The sequence below is a fragment of the Thermobia domestica genome, chromosome 10 (assembly GCF_964235325.1).
Source record: "Thermobia domestica chromosome 10, izTheDome1.hap1.1, whole genome shotgun sequence".
Classification (NCBI taxonomy): Eukaryota; Metazoa; Arthropoda; class Insecta; order Zygentoma; family Lepismatidae; genus Thermobia; species Thermobia domestica.
This window is the reverse complement of record NC_137463.1, coordinates 132,824,984-132,851,382: the sequence shown is the minus strand read 5'-3', so window position 1 is coordinate 132,851,382 and position 26,399 is coordinate 132,824,984. Positions and strand designations below refer to the sequence as shown.

General features: G+C 33.3%; 1 long non-coding RNA gene across 1 annotated transcript in view; it reads left to right on the top strand.

The window, feature by feature from the left end:
* Nucleotides 1-528: 528 nt before the first annotated feature.
* The window catches only part of LOC145662085 (uncharacterized), a 33,474-nt gene continuing 7,603 nt past the window's right edge, over nucleotides 529-26,399 (top strand). The window contains exons 1-2 of the long non-coding RNA XR_014126975.1: nucleotides 529-611; nucleotides 22,163-22,250. This is a non-coding gene — a long non-coding RNA (uncharacterized LOC145662085). The remainder of the gene's footprint in view (nucleotides 612-22,162; nucleotides 22,251-26,399) is intronic.

Genomic DNA, 26,399 nt, shown 5'->3' with positions numbered 1-26,399 from the left:
TATATGTGTGTGTGTGTGTGTGTGTGTGTGTGTGTGTGTTTGCTGTTTAAACTTTTAGTTTAACGCCGAATACGTTACAAAATATGTATATTATAATAAGATAAACTGAATGATCTAATATGATTTTCTTACCTATTAGAAAATAATAATAAGATGTTGAATACATTCATAATTTAAAATACTGAATTAATGTTGGAATATCATACTTTACAATTAATCTTTCTTTAAAATAAGAATCTACTTGAACTAACTTACAGCTTCTTACATATTCTGTTGATTTAAGTCATTCTGAAAAGTGCTTCTTGAAACAATCTAAGTTCAACTGTAATGGAACAATATATATGGATTTTATACTTCAGGGTTATTAACTCAAGAAAACCGGAACATCGTATAACAAAACATAGCATGGATAATAATTGTAAAACAATTGTAGAGACCTATGGTCGTTTGTAAGTTTCAGCTTCCAATAATAATTGAAAACCATATCCAATTGCGAATGAAGAATTGGTCACTTAATTCGGTAAACATGATAGAACTAGATTTTCAGCGTTTAGATAAGGTTACAACCTGACATATCTTGTTTTCCCATTTTCTTCAACATCTTGAACAGAGTAAGTGATGTGAAAATAATAATGTAGTGTATTCGTGTTTCAAGTGGGGATTATATATATATATATATATATATATATATATATATATATATATATATATATATATATATATATATATATATTCAATACATTTATACAAAACAGGAAGTAGGGCAAGTACTTATTTACAAACGTAATGTTTTATTAATTAGCAATATTGAGAAGTTAAAACCAACCTACTTAGTATCGCGCAGTAATTTATTAAGCAAATTTGATGTCTGTAAACTATCCCAATCTATTCAAGTATCAAATATAATTATTACAAGTCAGTAAACTTGCCGCATGTGATAGGTTCTAAAATATCTGCACAGAAACGAGTGTTCTATCAGCACGTAACTTATATTGTATATACAGATCACGTACTAATTATCTACCTACGTATCAAATAATAATAATAAAAAACACTTTTGTAATATATACAAGTCAGTAAACTTGCCGCATGTGATAGGTTCTAAAATATCTGCACAGAAACGAGTGTTCTATCAGCACGTAACTTATATTGTATATACAGATCACGTACTAATTATCTACCTACGTATCAAATAATAATAATAAAAAACACTTTTGTAATATTTTGCATTGATTTCCAAAGGAAACTATAAAGAATTTAAAGTGTCAATCCAGATAGTGCAATGGATTAGCATTGTTAAAATACAAGCTTAAAGGAATAAATATCAGTATATGGCGACAGGTAAGCTTTGCAAGTAAGTAACAGTGACTGTTCGTGTACTGTGTATGTTTTGTGTTAATGACGTGTTCGGTTATAAATTAAACAAGGCTGTATAGTGTGAATTCATGTATGCAGTAGCGTACGCAGGAATTTATTTCGGGCGTCCAAACTCAATATGAGGGTATTTTATATTAAAATTCCCAAAATTACCCCTAAAATTAGGCTAAATTCACTCAAAAGTCGCCACCCCCTGCGCACGTTCCTGTATGTATGAGATATACCAAACTTTGAGTGTGCAAAATTGGACACTTTTCTGATATTCAAAGGGCCAAATTGCATTTCCACAATTAGTTCGAGCAAGTGTTTCAAAAACTTTTCAATGTATGAGATTAGGTATCGGAGCTCAAGAATATAGAAAGCTCGTAGTAACATACGATGATAGAAGTATAATTAGTAAACACGAATCTCAAGGAAACTACGCCCTAGATAAGATTAATCGTCAAATATGAAGAGAATTGACACAAAGAAGGATGGAGACAATTCGTCAAGGCTGACTGCAAGATGTAAGTTGTTTGATAACGACCTGTTTCTTTTATAATCACATCTCAACCTGAACTATGTAGTCACGACATTCATTATTGTGTTGAGATTGCTGATTGGCGAGATTTATGCTGATTGGCAAGACTACCTGATCTGTGGAAATGTTTGTGGTTTTCGATACGGCATCTTGTTCTCATGTGCACCTTTTGTTTTGATTGCTGTAACTGTTTTCAAGATATGAACTGTTTAAACCTATATATAGTTTTCACACAGCCAGATATTTCGGAAATGACTTGAGAAACTTCAAGATGAATTTCACGACTTTCTGGGGACCGGGACTTTGCAACTAAAGAATTTTTTATTTTGGCTTAAAGTATATAGTTATGCTAGTTTTAGACGGAAGCATTTATCGTATCAAGAATCGTATCATCGATATCCTACCGTGTAAAGTAGCAAGTGCTATAGAATTTCCCAAGCCATGGCATATCCTATAGCATTTCTTGTATATAGAACCTGCTCTCTTTCGTAGCATTTTCCCCAGCATTTTTGGTCCGATTGCAGCGCCGTGGTGTGTTAAATGGAAGCGAGAGATTTTATGCCAAATATCCATGCTTTTTGTTTTGTGTGGGAAATTGAATTGTACTAAAGAAAAATGAGTTGAAGTAGGAATAATATTATTAGGCTGATTGAAAAATATGACAAGCATCCTTGTTTGTACAAAGTTAAAAGCGTGCAGTTTTAATCCACACTGAAATTAATAAATCCACACTGAAATTCATAAAAAAGATACTTCTTTCTCTCTGGTTTCATTTATTGCACCTTCAGCAATCATTTTCGAGGTGTGCTCTTGCATTCTCTGGTGCAGGTTCACTTTAACAGGTCTTCTACAAAACAGCAAGCAACGTGTAGTTTTACTACACGAATCCATAGTATAAGTAGTAGTAGTAGTAGTAGTAGTAGTAGAAGTAAGTAGTAGTAGTAGTAGGTGTAGTAGTAGTAAGAGTAGCAGAAGGAGGAGGAGTCGGAGGAGTGGGAGTAGGAGTAAGTAGTAGTAGTAGTAGTAGTAGTAGGAGGAGGAGGAGGAGGAGGGGGAGGAGGAGGAGGACTAGGAATAAGTAGTAGTAGTAGTAGTAGTAAGAGTAGAAGTAAGTAGTAGTAGTAAGAGTAGGGGTAGGTGTAGTAGTAGTAAGAATAGGAGTAGGAGTAAGTAGCAGTAGTAGTAGGAGTAGGAACTGCCAGTAGTAGTAGTAGGAGTAGGAACTGCCAGTAGTAGTAGTAGTAGTTGGAGTAGGAGTAGGGGTAGGAGTAGGAGTAGTAATAGTAGCAATAGTAGGAACGGGTTAGAAGTCTCGCAGGGGTTGGTTGGGTTCTGTTCTCGACACAAAATGGGAAAATTACAGACTTGCCAAAATTTTATGGCAGCTTGTGGAAGATTACGTGCATTTCAATTTCGACATTCATTTCTGTATCTCCACGTAAATATGCATCTCAGAAGCAAGTGCACTCCATATTTCCATTACCTATACACTACTCTACTAAAATATTATTAGAAATTTCTTCTGTAAATTTTATAAATCTATGGATACGTATAGTAAAACTGCGCCGTTAAAAGCCTTTTGTATCATAATAAGCATATGCGACAAAGAGCTTTAGAAGAAATAGCGACTGAAATCTATGTTTTTAGCTTCAGAGCCATAATTGCGCTCTTTTCCAGTGATTTGTTTGCTACATCACGACAAGATGCTTATCAAAATGGGTATCGTGTAAAAGCACCATGTCATTTTGATGCCAAAGAATATTGTATGAGGTTTTTGGCAGCACATCTGCTACGAGAAATACTACGATAAATGCTTCCGTCTAAAACTAGCCTTAGGGAAATCTCTCCTACTTCATCGTCGTTGATGCAGTTGAGTGCTGTAGTGCATGCAGACTCATCCCGCTTTTTTTGGAAACTTTTAATAAAATACACGCATGGAATATACGTCGAGTGCAAGCCATACAACGCCGTTCGAATCTAGGAAGAAACATCTTGTTAATGTGTTTATATTATCTTGATAACTTTTCGTCTAGATATTAAACAAAGTAAACAATATATAACTTTCGTTTTTTGGCCATCTAATAAATAGTAAATCAGATATACAAAAGTAGGGCACATTTTCTCAGCAATATTTACTATATACAGCTTACTCAGAAATATCTTCATAACTCATAGTTATTACTACATTTGTCAGGCACTTTTGTAGGTATCGACAATGCCTTTAGAAATACAAACCAACATACACGTAACAATTCAAGCAACCGACAACAGTAAGTACCCTATGGAGATCTGAAAGAGGCTTCTACTGTTAATGCATAATAAATTCTCCATTTTAGGATTAATCTCTATTTTGGAGCACGTTGCTCTGTGTGTGATATATATATCAAATGTATTATAACTCGTTGTGTGTTGCATAGTGCACTTTCTTACCTCGCTGTTTTATTTTATTCTACAGTATACTGCATGTATGTTTTAAGTTACTATTAAAAGTATATGTGTTTACTCTCATGTTTAATTATTAAGCATAACGTCAGGCCTGACACTATATTATTCAAATTGGTGTAATCATAATATTGATAAGAATAAGGGTTTAATTATGTTGTAAATCTATTTACCTAGGTATATATGATAGAGAATTTCACCCAGCTATATATAAATCTGTATTCAAATAACATATATTCTTCTTAGTTAATTAGAATTTCATATTTCCTTTTGATAATAATTTTGTCACTTTTAGTTTCTGGTTAGAGGCTACGGAATGAAATGCCGTTTCATTATACTTTTCTTTCAGTATTTTTCCACTGCTGGCTTGTAATAGTTGCGTCATTTTGAGTCGATCTTTTCTATTCATACAGACCCGAAAACATATCAAAAGTGATCTTTTTTTTTTTTTTTTTTTTTTTTTTTTTTTTTTTTTTTTTTTTTTTTTGCTAGTCACTGAGTCTGTACGGTTTACCAAACATTGTTAGGGTCGTCAAGTCTAGGAGGCTTAGGTGGGCAGGTCATGTAGCTAGAATGGAAGGAAGTAGAAACACTTTCAAAGTCTTGAATGGACGACCAATCGAATAACGACCATTAGGAAGACCTTGGCGTAGATGGGGGGACAATATTGAGATGGATCTCTCCGAGATAGGAATACATAGTAGAAACTGGGTGCAGTTAGCTAAGGATAGAAGTCAGTAGAGAGCTTTTGTGAACGCGGCGTTGAACCTCCGGGTTCCATAGCCCATAGAGTTAGTTAGTTTATTTGTTTGTTAGTCACTGAGTCTGTTAGGAAGGAGTGACAGTGTCAGTTGGTCTGTTTTTGGTGAAGGTTAATCAATTGTGGTGCATGTTCGGAGAGATCGTACTACAATTCTTGCCCCTTAGCTTTTGGTGCGGGAAGTCTTTGGATACGCAGGTCCAAGGTTTCGTAACTGACCTGCTGGATTAGAGAAAGCTATAGTCGTGATGTAGGGAAGAACCAGATTAGGAGATAGGAGATGTATTTCTTGTTGTAGCTGAGAAATCCTACGTCTCAAAGCTGACAAGTGGATTTAAATTAAGTTTAGAAAAAATAACAATTGGGTCGTTTCTAGAGTCCTACTACGGAGGGAGTGAACTCAGCAGGATTAGGATTATTGAAGCGCTCCAAATTGTGGAGGTTTTCTTTTAAGTAATCCAAGTTGTGATTTTAGGTTCAATCCCCGTATCATCCATACATAAGTAAATGTTGGACTTGTAATCTTATTCAATACTGCGACTTTCGTGTTTGAAAGTATTAGAGTGTTTTTTTCTTTGTTTTGTCTTACTACCACATGTCTTGAATGTAAGACCTTTTAAATAACTGGGAAAGGAATGAAGGCTATTAAACATAAAACATTTCTTTTGCTATCCGTATGAAATTAGATAAATCCCTACACTGGAACGCTTTGAATACAGAGGCTCCAAATCAGAAATATTGCGAACTGTTCTCAGAGTCGAGGTAACAGTCTTTGAAATTAAGGGGTACGGGACAAGTGAAAAAGTGAGTACTGATTGCCGTATTGCCCCAATTCCCTGAACTTAGAGAAAAACAAATTTGGATGCGATATAAGAAATTTATAGAGTAACGAGCAGCTCCTTACCCTCTCCATGAGTTCTTGGGAAAGGTAAGATAAAAATCAATAAGCACAAAGTGACGTCTTTCTATATTCTAGTCGATAACCTTACCCTATTAGAGGAAAACAGTTAAATTAAATAAATATCAGACTACTAGTTTATATAGTGTACCTATTTTACTTACTGATTCATTACAGTGAACCATATACCCTCGACAACAGCGAGCGAGAGACTTATAGATATTTGAGATAGGCTTAATGTCACTATCTATTGAAATGTAAAGAAGGCGGACTCTCGAATGAGTAAGAAGAAGGAATAGTAAATTAGAGAAGACGATAAGGAATAATTTTTCATACATTTTATCTTTCAGTGTGTATAATGTATTATTTCGCTACATAGCACATATGATAGAAAAAAAAAACACTGATCATACACGATGGTTGAAATTAACTAAAATATCAAACATGGAACAATTGTAGGAAATATTTTTTAAAAAATATTTCTCTCTATTCGTGAATCTACTTCACATCTCCGTTGTCCAAACAACTCTCCTCTTCTACAGAGAAGATCTGATACTGACTGGAAATTGAGGTTAAAGTGTTTATATCCGTTGAGATTTGAAACTCAGTCTTCTGCTATTAGGAGTCAGTTAGAATAGTTTTTTAAGCGGTTAAGCCGAAAGCTTTATAAGTGAAATAATCAGGCAAAGTGTTAAAAGTTAGTGAAATGATATAAAAGACAAATGAAGAACGTAACCAAGTAGTTGTTGATCTTCTTTAGAATTAGTTGAGGATATATTGATGCCGAGAGTAGCTCATGTTATATTTAATGATGTTTTAAAATACAGGAAGGTTCAGGTTAGAGTCGACAAATAGAAATGTACATGATTAATGCTTACAAGGGAATGATGCCAACCTGACGAGTCCGAATTAGACGAAATTTCTATAGATACAAATTGAAGGTCGGTAAATAACGTAGGAATAGTCATTAGATTTCGCTTTTGCGTACTTTACGAAATATACAGTACAACGGTACGTTGTATATTTATATATTGTTACTACTTATAACGATCATTGGGTCGTAAAGTATTTTATATATGTACTAGACTGGTGATGTCGAAGAAGAAAAAGAAAAAGAAATATATGTTAATTCTAATTGTAATATCGGCGTGGAGAGATATTCATTTGTTTCTATAGTTTTTTTTTAATAGTATTTTGGATAGGAGGTTGTCAGGACAACCATAAATAAATAGAGCTATTCAGATTTAGAGAGTATACATATTGAAAAATAAGTTTGTAAACGTGATGTATACTTCTCAGTTTTGATTATTAAATTAAGTGTGAAACAGATATATAAAGGCATTTTAATGGCTCAATACTAAGAACAAAGAACCAGTGATTCGTTGTATATGGTGCCGGAACCCGGGCAGTGAGTGGTTGTATCGTTCTGGAAAGCGATCAATATTAAGCCAAATATTAATTATACAATTTTAAGAAGTAGCCGAATTATATATAGAAACATCATGAGTGTCACAAATAATGGAACGATTGACACTCAAGTAATGAATTCTTCAGATACCATGTTGGAAATGTTAAGATAAATGTCACGACAAATTAAGGATCACCAAGCTGAACAATTTGCAAAGGTGAATTAGCAATTGAAAAAACTGGATCAAAAGGTGCTTCAAAAAGCTCAACATTTTGATCAAAAATTATAACAATTGCAGAGATGTAATGACGGTAAATGGGACCAAATACAAAAATAATTAAATCAGGTGAACCAACAAATTGCTGCCAAATTCGGACATTATGATGAAGATATGGAAAAAATAGTGCAGAGATTCCCTCAGGTCCAGGACTCTGTAAACATTATAGAAACCACGGAGAAAGCAAACTTTGAATCTACACTAGTGGAATTTACGGAGTTTTCACAAAAGCATATTGCCGTATTCGTTGAAACAGACTATCCTAACTTTTCCTTTCAGTCGCATACTTTTGATTGTCTTATGGATGCTGCGTGTAATGGTGATGTCGGTATGCATCAAAGTGTGAAAAGGTACAACCGTTTTCGTCTAGTGAATGCTATTGATTGCTTGTATTCACAATATATTCAACATGATATTAATCCTGTGGTTCATGTAGCAGCAGGTAAGTTGATTCCAATATTCGAGAAATGCAGAAAGAAAACGTGTGTTCCTATTAGTGCTTGTGTTGATTTTTCGATTGAATTGAATCTGTTGAATTGTTCATTCAACGAAAAGATCAAAATGATGTTAGTAGTCAATCCGATGATGTTTTCAGAGAACGTGATGCAGTGCATTCACTTTAATAATCTAAGCATGATATTGCAAAGATTTGAAAATCCATCAAGAAGAAACAGAAAAAATGGTAGGACAGATTACCATGAATATTGTAGAAAGAATAGGTATAGACACAACATCTCGCTACCACTGAAACGAATGAGAACTGAACCTAGTGCTGCCGGTAAGATAACCGAACCTAACCTTAGTAGTAACGGTAAAAGTGATTGTGTGACTCTACCTAATCCTAGTGTAGAATTACGTTCACCTATGAAGCATGTAAGCATTAGATCTAATCACGTTCGATGGAGACTTCGTAGAAATTCCATAGATGACGAAAATTCTCAAAGTAAGAAACAAAGAACTGTAGATGTAAATAACGCGCAAAACTGTATTCCGGTTTATGACTTTCAATGCAACCTAAAACAATTCATTGGTCATATAACTTAACCTAATATAGGAGCGTCCGAAAGGATATATCAAATTGATTATTAATATGGCCACATATGTCTTAATGTTATGTGTTTTCTTTAATATTCGTGTTTTCATTATGTTAATAAGAAGTTAATTATTATGTTATTTTCTGATTATTATCATATTTAAATATTAATCTATATTTTGTTTAACTATATATTGCAATTTACAAGTATACGAGGTGCATTCGAAAACTCGAATGGTTGATATGTAAAAGTCAACGGTCCGGAATTCTTTTTATTTGAATAAATAAATAAAAAAGAAAAGTCCGTCGGGCACCATAATATACAACGGTACGTTGTATATTTATATATTGTTACTACTTGTAACGATCATTGGTCGTAAAGTATTTTATATATGTACTAGACTGGTGATGTCGAAGAAGATGAAAAAGAAATATATGTTAATTCTAATTGTAATATCGACGTGGAAATATATTCATATGTTTGTATAGTTTTTTTTTTTAAATAATAGGATTTTGGATAGGAGGTTCTCAGGACAACCATAAATAAATAGAGCTACTCAGATTTAGAGAGTATACATATTGAAAAATAAGTTTGTAAACGTGATGTATACTTCTCAGTTTTGATTATTAAATTAAGTGTAAAACAGATATATAAAGGCATTATAATGGCTCAATACTAAGAACAAAGAACCAGTGATTCGTTGTAACAGGATGATGCACAACAGAACGCAGCATAAGGCAATTATGTAATCCGAGCCCGAGTTGGACAAAATTTCGTATATATAAGAATTGGAGAATTAAAAGAACAACACAAGTCACATATTTGCGTAAGGCAGGCCGTGCCCTGCTTGTCAATACCCCTTGCTGTGCCTGTCAGGCTGTAATTTTGCATACATGCAGCTGCGTGCTACATATAATGTATATCTTCTTAAGGCATTATTACCTTTGCTGCTTTGTTCGACGAGCAATTTTGTTCATACTTACATCTTCTGAGTGAATGAGTGATGATGAACATACCACATAAATACATTCGCATTCTTTATTTACCTCAGAGAAAATCAGTCTATTTCAATTTTTAATTCAACAATAATTTGTTAAATTGCTTTACTTTGTTACCTTATATATATAAATTAACAAATTTTATCTTTTATTTTGACTTTCATATGAGTCGTCCAGTTCCAAAACTGCTCTTGTCCATTTATAGAAGATCCCAGAAAACCGAGAAAATCTGTAGGATAGATGCGTTTTATAGAACGGAAAACATTTGAGGATGTCCAGGTTTTTCACACGTACACACAAGTATTTCCAGTTCTACATAACATGCAAATCCTATATTTTGTTGTTTAATTTTCTGCGATTTTCTGTAAATTGGCAAGAGCTGTTTTGAAACTGAATGACTCATATAATATATCAATTGAGTGTCCATTTTATAAGCAAATACATTTAAAAATACCATGTTTAATTTTGTCTATTGGAGTATCATTTAATATATTTTAACTTTACCTTTTAGCCAGCTAATTAAAAGTCATATTTTGAAGGTTTTTAAATATATTTTCTTTCAAGATGAATGTAGAACGTTTTGATTATAAAAAGTGTTTCTCGTCTCCTTTCGTACATTAGTAAGTCGTTTTGTTTTTAATTGCATCGGAGTAGTTCTTTGATGAACTTTTGATCTTTTCATTTGTGTTGTATTTAAAGTTAAATTCACTCCTTTCTTTCCTTGGCTTTATCGATAGTTGTTATTGTCGATAAATGATCTTTTTTGCAAGAAGTGAATTCGTTATTAGGAACAGAAAACGAGATTGAACACCCTATATTCATTGTAGAGAAAATTTTACAAATACCATTCTGATTGCAATACTTAACCTACATTTACTTTGATCTTTCATCGCTTAAGCAGTTTTTAAGGGGATTAACTTTTCGCTAATTAATGACATTCTTAAATAAATTCTTTCCCGTCCTTTATTCTTAATTCTTTGTCTCCAATATAACTTGATCTGCATATTTACTACCTCTATGGTATGTTAGATTATTTACATGCTTCGTCTAGTGTATCAATCACTTTAACTTCTATTTCTAATTTTTCTTGCATCTTGAAACGCTGTCGATAGTGCGAAAATCTTGGAATGTGTAATTCGAATGGAAGTTTCTTAATAAGATCATTTACTAATCGTTTGCAATATTTTTCATTCTTCAAAACTCTTAGTGGTAATGTGTTTAGTACTTACAGCAACTAACCTATGCCTCCTGGATTGTTTCGAGCAAATTGTGAGAGTCTAGATTTGATTGTATGCAGTATAACAAATTCTTGTTGTAGAAATTATTTCCAGATCTTTTCTCCATGAATGAATATTAACTTGTGTATTATTCTTGAAAATTATCAATCGAAATATGTTTTTCTAGGAATTCTGTATATTGTATTATTGCTTTGCCTCTTTTATACTTTCTTAAGGATGGAGATATTTCTTGTTTGCTATTTATTTCATCCCAAACAGTTTTAATGTATGTATTATACTTAAGTCCAAATCCGAATTTAACTGTCTTAGTTGATCATTATTTTGGTACGTGGCGTTTGTGAATTTATGGCTTCATTCATCTTCATCCGTGACAATGTCAAATTCATTATTATTCTCATACGTACTTTTGATTGTTATTGACATTAATCCTGGAAGTTTACCAGGAACCTCTGGTCAACCAAATCTATAATCACATTTCTGTATGGTTGCTGTAAGTACTCGGCTATCCCTTTAGAAGTACAAATTTGAAATTTTCTATTTCTTGAGAAACTGTTTATAAACTTTCTTCATGAGGAAATGGCATTTTCTTTTCAGGTAGGGGTTTTCATCTCTAAACAACTTCTGCTCAATAATTGTAGTCTGATGGTGTAGGATAGTATGAACTTCCTTTTCCAACACGAACAAGTTCTGTTGCCAGATATTTATTTTGTTCTCTTCCTTCTTTAATCTCATTTTCTAAAGCGTGAATATGATATATTGGGACTGTTCTTGCTTTTTGTATTTACCGTAGATTCTTTCTTCCAATTCTGAAAACCTTCATGAATATATACCTTCAAATTAATTGTTCTCTCAATTTCTTTCTAACGCAAGTCTACTAAAGAAAATGTGTGAATGTTAAATGCTTGGTGAATTTTGAATGAATGAGCGTTATATGTAGAACATTGCATGTTTGAACGTTAGACTTTGAACGTTGCACGTTATGTGTTGAATGTTAAGCGTTTTAGTTTTGTATGTCGATACGTTGTACATTTGCGTTTGAGGTCTTGACAACGATTTTCAATGTTAAATATTCGGAAAGTTCTTAATATAGCTCCTATAATTTTCATTGTTCCTTTCCCTATTATATCCATTGATATAAAACCATAATCACCTTTCCACCAAGTAAAACATATCTTTTTCATTTTTATAAGATTTATATTTTCTCCCACATACTCATTATACACATGTTTAGGGTTTTATATTATGACGAAAAATATGTAGCAAATTAAAGCTATCTGCTACTAATTATTTTGATATTTTGAATATGTTTGTACAAGATAAAGCAATCTATGTTTATGTCTTCCTCTTGTAATATAACCTACAAAGTGATATTCTAAAATAAAATGATCAAATATCAATTAAGTAATTTTTATATTTAACAATGTATACAATTTAATCATTACTGGAAGAAAATAGTGTTATTTGATTTCTAAATTTCCAGTCGCTTTTTGCAGTTATTGATAATTAGGCTGATCCATATGTTTATTATATATATATATATATATATATATATATATATATATATATATATATATGTGTGTGTGTGTGTGTGTGTGCGTGTGTGTGTGTGTATGTATGTATATATGGGAGGTTATTTAATTAAATCTTCGTCAATATCTTAATTCAACATTATTATAATTTCCAATTACTCTCTAAAGGAGTTAATAAACTTAACAAAGCTTCATATTCATCTTTGTTCTTACTAATTCTTAAATTAGATTATAAACCGGCTATTACCGTTCGTCTTATATGTAAAGATATTCCTTTAATTGAGTAATCAGTGACAGGAAAAATATATTATAAGGTGGGAATGTTTTCTAGTTTAAACGAAGTTATTTATGTTTTAGTGTTTTTGACATTGCTTCAGCTGAAGATTTTAACGTATATTTATATTTGACAAAAAACAAATAAGGTGGGAGATTTGTGGTTTAAATGAGTTTTCTGATGATGCAATTAATTTGTTTAGTAAGGAGCAGGCTTTCTACAATATCTATTTACTTTCCTTGCTATCTGACCCCAGCTTTAAATTATTTTTCTCTTTATTGGTGTGATTGATAATTCTTTATATGACTATTTTTTTTATTTTTCCTTCAGGTTTATTTTTTTCTTTTGTACAAAGATAATATTCTATACTCTAATGATTCTAGATTAATCATCTTATTTTTGTTAGGGGTCTACGAACAGTTGCAAGCTATTTCTTATGATACTAAATTTGCATTGATTTAATTATTTTTTATTTTCTGGCTGAAAGATACAGATCATTGCATTTGGTCACTGTCAGGAGATAGTGTGGTTTTTGTGAAATAGATCCCCCTTATCAATACAAGATATGATTTGCTTCGGGTTTAAAGGAAACAAATTATACTCTCTTTGACTTTACAGAGAGGAAAGCAGAACTTGTTCCTGGATTTAATATAAATATAGAGTGGCTGCATTTGATTTTACATTTATGGGTGAGAGTGATATAATTTTATTCAAATATAAGGGTAACCAAGAAAGTTTTGTTGCTTTCTTACCCAGCACCTTCGAACATCGATATGTAAGTCAAAAAATAGTCCCCACTTAATACTGACATGTCGATATGACACATTAAGGCGTACCTGGAAGATCAAAAATAGTTCCCATCAGCATTGACGACTTTCTGGCAACGTTCTTGAAAGCCATGTATTCCATTGCGGTAGAACTTGGTGGGCCCTGAAGCGAAGAAGGTATCAAGTGCATTTTGCGACTCTACTAGGTATTTGAACTGGCGTCCCCTAAGGTGATTGTCCAAGGAATGGAACAGGTTATAATATATATTGCATTTAATGGAATGCACAACGTGTAGAAATGTGGAAATGTATTATCATCCAAATGGACTCGTTAAAATTAAAAAAAAAAAAATAAATAAACCCATGTATGTGTTTAACCAATTCGGGATTTATGGTATTCTCATTTTTGTCAAATTCCCATTTTAAGATATATGATACAGACATGCTAATGGTACCATTTGGAAGGTTGTTTTATTCAAAGAGGATAAGGCACTAACCAGAATCCTAGGATCAATAGTAGTCATGCATAGCTGCTTGATTGAGAGTTTAAAGTTTATCTTAAAAATCCCTAACTCACAAAAGGGCCAATTGTAGTAGAAAAATAGCGTATTTGTTAATGAAAAAAGAAGTATAAAAACTGTAGATTTTGTAGCAGCTGTGGGTGATAATGCAATTTCTTTCTCGATTTTAATAAGCGAAAAAACTTTACATATAATACAAAGAATGCTATTGATTATTTTAATTATGTTGTAATATGTTGTGTATTGACTTCTATAGATATATTCCATATAAAAGTAGTTAATAAATATTTTCTTTGTAATACATAATTGCAGAACATATTTATTTCTTAAATAAAATTGGAAATATTGAACAAAATGCAGTGGAGAGAAAATTAGCTCATTTAGTTTGGAAAGTGGAAACCCTATTACCGCAGAGATATAATACAAATACAGAACAAGTGCTAAGGGAATTTACAAATTAAAGGTTTTTTGTGATATATCAAGGATCTTATTAAGCGACAAAAGATGCAAAAGTTATTTAATGAAAAAATAAGCAGCTGAAAATGATTTATTTTAAAACTCTCCATGAAAAAAGCGAGTGGATGATATGGAACCTCATTTGAAAATTATTCTTACTACTAGCTTCAATATTATTGTGGAATATGTATAAGAAAGTCAGAATTGGTATTCGAAATTACCCGAAGTTTCTCATTATAATATGATCTATGAACTGAGGATCTATGAACTATGGTTATATTATTAGTTTCAGTTGAATACTTAGTTGCTGCAAGATTTAAGTATCAATATATTCATTTGTAATTATTATGTAAGTATTATGCAAAATTCATATGTTTGCATATGGTTATAATTGCAATGAAAACCGAAATAATCCACGTTTTAATATCTCATCTTTAGAGGTAGGTAGAGTTTAATTCTCTATTGATTGTTGTTTGATATTTTAAGATGCACTTAATATATATCAGAGATGTAACCTGGGCCAAAAGTATTGAGCACCCAGGTTAACTTTGAAGTGTGGGAAGAATATGAAAAAAACAAAATGGAAACAACTTGTATAGGTTTATACTGAGTATTATGCACAAAAACTCAATACTTAGTAATCCTACACTTTGCCTTAATTATATTTTTTTTATAGCAAAATTATTTTTGTAGAGATCCCAAAGCTTCTTACATATTAGAGACTTAAAGAGTTCCACTCTAGGTATAAGATATCTATTAACTCTTGTTTGGAAGTAATTGTGTGACGCCTAACGTTCCGCTTTAAGAAACTCCATAGATGTTCCATGGGGTGCAGGTCAGATGATTGGGCAGGCCAATCCAGGAGCTCAATATAATTTTCCCGAAACCAAGCCATTGTGGGAACAGCTTTCTAACAGTTTGCGTTATCCTGTTGGAACTTAACACCACCCGTGTTTCTATCGCCAAAAACTGATGCAAAAGAGGTCAGAAATGAAGATTCGAGGACGTTTTGTATTTCTAGAGTTCATACGACCTTCACACACGACCATTTGTTCCACTCCAGCAGCGCTCATGCAGCCTCAGATCATAACGCTGCCTCGGCCTTGTTCCACAGTCGGTACCACACACTCTGGTTTGCATTCCTCACGTACATGGCGACGGACATAAGCCACACCCCCTTTATCAAAAATCTGAAAGAGAAAGAAATATTGTAGAGAATCCAGGCCTTATTTGAATGACTAACCTCAACGTTTGACTCGTTGGATCACACGATATTTGACAAATCTTGTCGGGTGTAACTTTGGTGTTTTTGAGCTCACTCATATAGTGCCTTTTTATTCCTGACGGATATACATTTCTTCTTCTTGGCTTTACAGCCTTTGAGACGAGCTGTTTGAAGCCGTCTACGAGCAGATAATGTTTTATTGAAACCTTCGGACACCACAGCAGCGAGGTCTGATGACGGTTTCTTTCTATTTTTAACGATTATCTCACTATCTCTCGATCCTCGCAATCTGTCGTGGTCCGTTTGCGTCCGATTCTGACTCTAATAACGTGTGATTCGGACATGGCGAATCACTCAATAGCATATTGGGCAGATCGGCGACAACATTTCAGTTTTCGAAACCTGTACCTACGATGTTCCTTGTTCGTGCAAAAGTTATGTATGCACATGTTTGTCTACACTCAGTTTGGATGATTCCATACCGGGACCAAGTAGCTGGATAAGACCTATATATTGTCTGAAAGCTCTTGCCATGAGAAGTACGAAACCATTTTCAAATCACGGGCAAACCCACAATCTCACCCTATAAGGGGCCAGTTTGTTGGTGTTTGTGACTCTATGTATGGTATATTCGACAGAAGTAAAAACGAATGTTACGATGCATCACGCGTAAGTGCCTGAGTCCATCATGATCCTTTTCAACTCATTAATAGAACGTGACTCTGGCAAGAGTTCGGTAACATCGCTCTGCACCTAGACGTACCCATTTGGTCAGTGTTGCCAGCGAATTGTAAATATAATTTGGCAAATGGTTTCTCTACCACTGGACGCATATCCATGTAACGTGGTATAAACATCATTCTTCACTAGAAAAAATGTACTGTGGACGTACTCCTCTCTCAAGGAGTTTGTCAGTTTTGCCAACCAATTGTAAAAATGAGAAGGTGTAAAACAGGTTCTGTACGGTAAGACGTTTACACACCAAGCTTGGCAGAAATATCACACGATACTATAATACAAAGACGTTGAGTGTGACAATTTTCCAACCAGTCTAGGTTGTCAGTGCAGCCAACCAAGTTTAAACATCACAATGTTGCAAATGGTGTGCATGCCATGGAACGAATATAAACAAATGTGACATAAGCAGCATTTTACAATGGAAAACATATTTTGAGTGTCCCCGTCTCCCAAGCACTCCAGTTTGACTGTGTTGCCAACTAATGCGAACATTCAAGATTACTGCATGAAGTCTACACCATTGGAAAACATACAGTGATCCATGCTAAGTTTTCCATTGTCCAATGTTGCTTATGTCACATTTATTATATATGGGTTCAATTGCAAGCACGTCACTTGCAACATGGTGTTGTTCGCATTTGGTTGGCAACACTGGCAACCCAGAATTTTAGGGAAATGGTCACACTCAACGTCTTTTTGCTATATGATGTGATGTTTCGTGTGATCGTGTTTTGTTTCTGCCAAGGTTGGTGTATAAATTTATCATCATACCAACCTTTTTTACACCTTCTCATTTTTACAATTGGTTTGCAACTTTGACTAACTGAGGTCTTTGAGAGAGGAATACGTCCACAATATATTTTCTCTAGTGACGAATGATGTTTATTCCACGTTACATGAATATACGTTCAATTGTAGAGAAAAAAATTGCCACATTATATTTACAATTCGTTGGCAACACTGACCAAATGGGTACGTTTGGGTGCAAAGTGATATTACCAAACCCTTGCCGGAGCCACGTTCTAGCAACAAGCCAAAAATTTACATAATGGGCTCAGGTGTTTAATTGTTATGGATCGTAACGTTCATCTTTACTTCTGTCGAATGTGTCATACATAGGGTCACAAACACCAACAAACTGGCCCCTTGTAGGGTGAGGTTGTGGGTTTGCGCGTGACTTGATAACGGTTTCGTACTTCTCATGGCAAGAGCTTTCAGACGATATAAGGTTTTATCCAGGTACTTGGTCCCGATATGGAATCATCCCTAATCAGTTCGTTTCTTTTAGGCATATTGAAACAGTAGCCCTTCATGTCACAAAAAAAAGAAAAGTACATTAGGTCAAAGGATGTGTCTAGAACGACCGAAAATTACGAACTGAAAAATAAATAGAAAACGTTCAAAGTATCCACTGTGTTACACCAGGTAGTTTATTCATAGCTTTGAATCACTGTTACTCCCCTTTTGTAGATACCGACAAAATACTTCCTACACAACAGGGTTTAATTGCTGCTATGGTTCTCGCATACCTGCAAACGTTTTAAAGTGCTCAATACTTTTGGCCAGTACTGTATTAAGACTTACGAAATTTAAGATTTATATTTTTAGAATTCGAGAATTTTCTATTTCATTATTTCTAATTTTTTCAAAAATCTTGAAAAAGATCTAAAATTTTACAGAAATCATGTAGTATTTTCACTTTTATATTTCCATTTATAATTTATAATTCCAGAAATCGAAAATTTCTAGTGTTTTGTAATTTTATCCTTTAAAAAAACCTATTATTACATTAAAAAATAGCATTTAACGTCGTTTCTAGATATGTTTGATTTTTGAACTACATTAATAAGTTGTGGATATATTTAGGTTTTATGAAATTTGAGCTTTGTATTTTAAATGTTATCACTACGTAACTTTTATTAAACTATTGTCGTTTCTATCTTTAAAGATGCCATTTTAAAACTCAGGGATTGAAAATTACAACCCTCAAAGTATTATATGTATGCATCAATTTTTATCGACTGTACTGACGACATTATATATAGTGGAAATTTCTACGCTGATTTTTTGCCAGTGTAAGAAGATTCGCTCGTCTTGGACTACAATGTTCCATGAGTGCTTCAACTGACTTTGTCTGCATGGATTCATTATGTATGGTAGAGGACATACAGGTAGTAAGAAGGCTATCACATAAAAATTGTATATGTATCCAGAAAAATGCGAAAGAAGAAGTAACTCGTTGTTGGGTGAGGCGACTACAGCGTTAGTCTGGTGGTGATTTCTGTAAATAATACCGGTACTTATTTTGCTAATTGTAAACTTTTAAGTGCCTAAAAATCTTTGCTAACAAGAATTTGAATACTATGTCGTTACAAAGCCAAAGTTGAACGAAGAATACATCTCACGATAAATACGTAAGCTGTTAATATTTTCTCTCTTAAACAACGTCTTTCCCTCCCTCTCAAGTTTATTCTCAGGAATCCAAGTGGAACAAATATAACACTTCTTTCTCGCTATTTGTTTACAGAAGGAGACAGACTACTCTTAGTGTGCTTTCATATAGGTGTATGTTTTGACAAGCAATCAACAGAGATCTAAGACACACAAAAAATTAAACATCCATGCTTTTTGATCAATTTTCGTGATTCAAACAGTATTAAAAAGAGCATTTTTGCGTTTAAATAAATCATATAGTGTATAGAAGTATTATAAAATTGTTTATAGGTAATAAATAGTGTTGCTCTTATACCGTGTTCAATAGAGCAAAATTAAGAACTTTTTATGGAAAAATGTAATCCCGAATTTTCTGAACATTCATAATTTCAACAATCTGCTTGGTAAGAAAACCTTGGCGTAGTTTTCTTGTAAAATATGTTTAGATAATTTTGAATATACAGTGGTTAATAGTGGAGGTGCGAAACAAAGATAAAAATATCATCTGCTGACAAGCTTCAAACTCTAGATTTCCTTTAACCCTTAAGAGAACCGGGGTTTTTGGGCTATTTTTTAGACTTTCAGTCAAGCAGCTACTGCATCGTCACTATTTATCCTAGGATCATGGTTCATACCTCATTCTCTTCAGAATGGAGCCGGCTTTCAAATGATACCACTTGCATGCTCATACCGTATACCAGAAGCGGGAAAAATGATGTCAAAGGGAAAATTTCGGAGGGAAATTTTTTTCTCGCACTTTGGACCCCCCTGGAGCGACCCTGTGTGAACATAGCCATCTAAAAAAATCTGATAAATAGTACTTGGTATACTGAATGGGTGTGCCAAATTTCAAGTTTCTATCTTGAATACCAAGGGCGGGAGAAATTTTATCAGGAATTCCCACCATGCCCCAAATAACCGTAAAACACCATGATCTCCGGTAAAAAAAATTCTGAGACATCCCTAATTACCCTAGGGTCATGTTTCGCCCATCCTTCTCTTCAGAATATTACTGCCTTTCAGGCGGTATGACTCACCTGTCTCCATCACGTATCTAAGGCGGGAAAATGAGGAAAAACGGGATTTTTTGGGTCTAAATATCCTTTTTTCAACTTTTAGCCCCCTGGACCCCCTGTTTTAACGCAGAGATCTGAAAAAAATCTGGTAAATACTACTCGGTGGGCTGAAAGTTTATGCACAATTCCAATTTTCCAGGTGGAAAAGTAAGCCCGTCAAAAAAAATATGCCAACAATGTCCCATATTCCCGTATACAGAGGGAAATTTTTAAACATTCCCTAAGACATCCCTAATTACAATAGGGTCATGTTTCGCCCATCATTCTCTTCAGAATAGAACTGGCTTTCAGGCGGTACCATTCATTTGTCCCTATCAAGTATCTAAGGCGGGAAAATCTTGTGAAAGGAATTTTTTGGTAAAAATTTCCCTTTTTCAACGTTTAGCCCCTCTGTACCCCCCTGTTTTAACGCAGAAATCTGAAAAAATCTGGTAAATACTACTCGGTGGACTGAATGTTTGTGCACAATTTCAATCTTCTAGGTGCAAAAATAAGCCACCACAAAAATAGTACCGAAAAAATGTCCAAAATTCCCCTATACAGAAGTATATTTTGATAAAAAATTCCCTGACACTTCCCTAATTACCCTAAGGCCATGTGTCGCACATCATTCTCTTCAGAATAGAACTGCCTTTCAGGCGGTACCATTCGCTTGTGTCCATCATGTATCTAAGGCGGGAAAATGAGGGAAAACGGGATTTTTGGGTAAAAATATCCCTTTTTTCAACATTTTGACCATCTGGATCCCCCCTGTTTTAACGCAGAAATCTGAAAAAAATCTGGTAAATACTACTCGTTGGACTGCATGTTTGTGCAAAATTTCAATCTTCTACGTGCAAAAATAAGCCCGCCAAAAATACTTTACATAAACCTCCCCAAAGAGTTTTACACAAAAATATAAATTTTAGACTTATGACGTCATCACCTCGTATGTCTCGACGCAGGAAGGTTGTGAAACCATACGTAATGTCTTCGACAATGCCTCTGGACTTGAAAAACAAACAAACAAAAAAAAAAAAAAAAAAAAAAACGGACGAAAAATCTCAAATAGGAGAGTTATAACGCAATGTACCATAAAACACCCCGTATGGTACAAATTGTACCATGGGATCCCAAAAGGGTTAAATTTATAGGTATATGTGTGACTGAGTGTTTTAATTTCTGACTGTTTTTCTCCAGAATAGATTTTGTTCGAAGTGGACACTGGTGCAGTATGACTCAAAATAACTAGTACAGTACAAAAATGCATTATAATTCGCGGTTGGACTTCGTCTGATTGGTGCTATAAGTTAACGTTTTTTATAGACTATGTGCTGGAAGGGGCGCTAAACTCCAAATCTAGCACAACTACAAAATAAATAATTTGATTTTAAATATCCTTACTATTGGGATGTTAAAGGTGAGACCAAATAGCTTGCACATGGGACATGTAAAAACTATTTCTGCCAGGTAACACCTAATGTTGGAACTCCTGTTTTCAAAATGATAGGAAGAAGTTTACATACCACTGAAGTGGGAAAGTGTCTTCAATCATAAATGTTGAGTAAGTCATCCTGATTAATGACCTGATAAAATATTGACGGACTTTCGGAGGATTCTCTCTAATAAAACAAAGTAATTATTGCAATGGGTGTAAAAGTAGTTATATAACTTCAAACATAATTAACAAAAGTTACCTAATATTCTAATTCTTACAAGAAATGAACATAAGGTCACTTTTCTTTCGTTTGTTTGAAAAGCTCAGCGTAGTAATTTTCACCATATGTAGTGATACTGTGTTTTTTTTTTTTTTTTTTTTTTTTTTTTTTTTTTTTTTTTACTGCTGTGGCTTACTTTAGAAATCTCACCTGCGTTTGAACAATAGTAACAGAATAATATATTTTATATTTCAAAATTAGTATATGTGACCAACGTTATGTGATACGTTATGATCAACATTATTCAGATTCAATATTTATGAATGATGTGTTCAACAAGTTAAGGGAAAAGTATCAGTTATAATATATATTTCTTTTCCATAGTGAAATTTATCATAATAGCTGGTTTCTGTGCAATAATGATAATCAACTGTATTTATATTACTTCGTTGTTACATTATTTAATATGGTGAAAGAACAATTAGTTGGTGTCTATCACTATTGACGAATTTCTTCCATCCTAATACCAATTTATGTTTATTTTTACATTACAGAATTTAACGTTTACTAGTGGAATGAAGAATAAATTTGTTTTTCTTGCTCTACTAATAACAACTCTATCTGCAATAGAAGTTGAGGAACGTAAGTTGATCTAAAAGTTGCTTTTAAAGAATTACGAAACTGCATATTATTAATTTATCGTTATAACACTATATGGCACTGAAGATCATTTAAAGTTTAAACTTGAATGTCATAGTAACAGATTTAACAGGTTTACTTGTTTAAACTCACATAACATTTCATATGTCAGTAGCCTCAATGGTAGAAACTACAATATCTAGTTAATTAAAATGGAAACATGCAAGAATTTTTTAGAATTTTGATTACTAACGTATCTCTTAAAAATAATAATTTATCATCAGATGATGCTGTATGTAAAGAGCATTGAATTGTAAACCATCAAGTTAAAATGGCATATGGACATTTGTTATTAATTACTCGTATTCGCTTTGTTGATAAAAGTATCATACAAAGAAGGAAAGCAATTGGGTCCACGGCTTTCTCAAGGACTTCTATAGCTTGCTTTGTTCATTCGCAATAACTATGTATCGCACAAATACCAAACAGTTATTAGTTTCTTGTTATAAGTACCATCCTGAGTAAGTATCTGTAAGAAACCAGGCAAATATGACATAAATGTATTGATATTATACGATAGCAAGGTATTTTATGCCGTAATAGTATTATACCATATATATGAAAAGAAACACCTAATGCTGGAGTTCCTGTAGCAGACTATTTTGTGCAATAATTTTGCAATCTGATATATACACAAATCGTAATACAAGAAGATCAGTATATCTTGATTGATACCTTTGATACACATGTGAGAAACTTCCCCAGAAAAGATAATGTTTCATGGAAGAGAATCAGATACATATTTGGCAAGATAAGTGGGGTATCATTTTGTCCCAGAAAAAAAGAAAGTGATGTTGCTAGTTCCTTTAATGTATCTATGGAAAGAAAAAAGAAATTATTCCATATTGGCAAAGCCAAAGAAATAATAATAATAAAATGTATTCACTTCATTATCAATTGAAAGGTGATATCGACAGTCAGGATCAGATTTGAAATACATACAATTGCTCAAGCAAACAAGGTAATAGTCAGGCTATATATGCTGTATGATTTAATTAACGTGTCTGGTGTAAATGCTGTAAATGATCGTAACGTTAATATGTCAACGAATTTTTAAAATTAAACATCAACTCGTATCATTGGGAATTGCAAGATCAGTATAACCTCCCACGTCAGTAATTGTCAAGCACACAAAACAGTTAATTTTTTGAAGACACTTAACAGTCCAACATTCAACCAACTAGGTATGAGTCTGACAAGCGGTAAGTAATCAGGACGTTGGTTAGTGGGTTGTAGGTAAGTGTAGTGAAAGTTTAAAATTTGTTTTCAATGCCTATAAAATTGTATAAGTCATAAATGCAAATAGACATAAAATAGTAGCTCTGTATTATAATTGTGATAATTAGTTGTGAATTTAAATTCCACAATCGACAAAATAGTGGATTTAAATATGGGTATCAATTCATAATTTAGGCTTTTTGTGGCAAATACTATTAACCTTTAAGCAGTCCTATCAATTTACGCGAACATGTTTATTTTTGAGTAGGTAATGAATCACATGCAGAGAACCATTTATAAACATAAATGTATCAATTGAATATCATACGTATACTATAATAATTAATATTATACATAGGGTTGTCAACTATATCGATTTTCCCTGCCATTTTGTATTATGCAATTGATTTTCTTATCTAAAACAAATAGTAATTGCCACAAGAGTGGAAAGAATCCATCATTTTTCCAATTCACAAGAAAGACGATAACACTGATTCTAATAATTATCGAGGGCCTTCTATCAACATTCAATAAAATCCGCTCAAACATTCTATTAGCAAGATAGACTCTATACACAGATGTATTATTGGAAATTATTAGTGAGGATTTAGTAGAAAAGATTCAACTATCGACAAGATATGTACTATTTGACAAATATTCCAAAAGAAATGGGAATACAATACGCCGGCACATCAATTATTACTGATTTTAGAAAGTCCTACGACTTGGTTAGGAGGGAAACATTATACAACATTCTTACAGAATTTGGAATACCGAAAAAGCTAGTTAGATTAATTAAGATCCGTTTAAATGAATCCCAAAGTAAAGTCTGAGTAGGAAAATTCTTGTCCTCTAGCTTTCACAACAAGAATGGCCTGACACAAGGAAATGCGTTATAATTATTCAACTTTGTTTTCAAGTAGCTACACTATAAGGAAAATCGAAAACAGCAACCAAGGCCTAGAACAGAATAATATTCTCCAGATTACGGCGTGTGCTGGTAAAATGAATATTAATTATAGGTGAACAATTGAAAGAAATGCAAAGGTTGCAGTACATGGGTTTAAAAGTAAATCCAGAGATAACTAAATACACAGAAGTTCACTGGGATAATGATAATGCAAATTATAGATGCGTTATAGTATGAAATAATACTTTCGGCAAATACTTTTATAGTATAAAATATCTAAGATCCATATTAACAGATCAAAACCACAGTCACGAAGAAATTATATGTTGACTAAAAGAAGGCCATTCCTGTTATTATCTAGTTCGAATTCTTTTGTTGTCGCACGTTGTGACGAGGAATTCGAAGTTTAAAATATACAAAACGATAATCACGCCTGTTGTTCTGTACAGTTGTGAAATATACTTGCTTGCTTTGAGTGAAAACGTAGACTGAAAATATTTGAGAACAAGATCATGAGTCGAATATTCGGATTCAAGAGGAATGGGGATGGGGAATGGTGAAGACTTCATGATAAAGAAAAGTATAATTTATAGTTTACCAAACATTGGTACGATCATCAAGTCTAAGTCGCTCAGGTGGACAGGTCACGTAGCAAGAATAGAAGAAAGTAGGAGCATGACCTTTAGAACCAAGGATGATAGTAATAGGATTGGATTAACTGGAAGTCTAATCGGAAAACGACCATTAGAAAGACCCAGACGCAGATGGAAGGACAATATTGAGAACGATGTTGCAGAAATAGAAAAACAAAGTAGAAACTGAATCTACTTGACTAAAGTTAAATGTCACGTAGTTATGTACCCCCGGGCTTCGTAGCCAATATAATTATTTGGTTGTGGTTTGTGAGGACTTTTCTACTGCAGCAGTATTCTAATGTGCGCATTAGTGTTAAAATATATATTACATTAAACAATGTTAATTTCTAATGATATTGATAAACACAAAATTGGTATCTACACTGAATGTTTTGTAACTTTCGAATCAATGATGTTTTCGAGTAATATGGCTATGTTCATAATTTGCATTCGCATGAAATAAACAAAAGATATTTTTCTACTCAAACGCGTATGAAAGATATTCGAAATACATGCTTATTTGCCAAAAAAAAAAGTACCTAAAGAGACAATTGAAATCCTATGTAAACATTGTTAACACATCGCGTTTGCTTCCAGGTTAATCCATTATGAACAAATTGAAAGGTGAGAAAGAAAAGCGAAACAACAACATTACAATTTCTTAGGAACAAAATAATACTTTTATACAACAAGGGTGTGATAAATGCGTTTGAAAAGCATGTATTGTGTAGTATTATATGTATCATTTCTTTCATGTTTATTAAAGTTGCCTTAACGGGGTTTAGCATAATAGTCTCCGTTCATTTCTGCAAGAGATATTCAGTTACTCATTATACTGTTCACAACTCCTTTTTTTCACTAACCACAAGTTTAACTGAAATTGATTTCACCTTTACTGAACTCTTTTAAAGGTCAAAGAGAATATTGGAAATCAAGGATAAAGCTTTGTAGTTTTAATTTAGAGTGAACTACAAAAAATCAACATTTAATGAACTTTCTTAATTGTAGTGGAAACATCTACAATTGCATTTGTATCCTCATCGCCAAAAGTGCCTTTACACCGCTTTGACGGGTATGTGACCGCGCAGTACTCCAGGGAAGGGATGGTTGCATAAGAAATTGTGATTAATTTTTAAGAGTTTTTATTTTGACTAGGGAAATAATGTAGGTATAGGGAACAAAGACATACAGGGTGTCCGAGAAGTCCTTCCCTGATTACAGAAATTGATAACTCAGGCTAGAAATAAGATAGAAATATGAAACTGGTGTTGAATTGTTTACAAACTATAAAAGTTTTGGTCACATCAGTACACTTCCACATGAGCACCC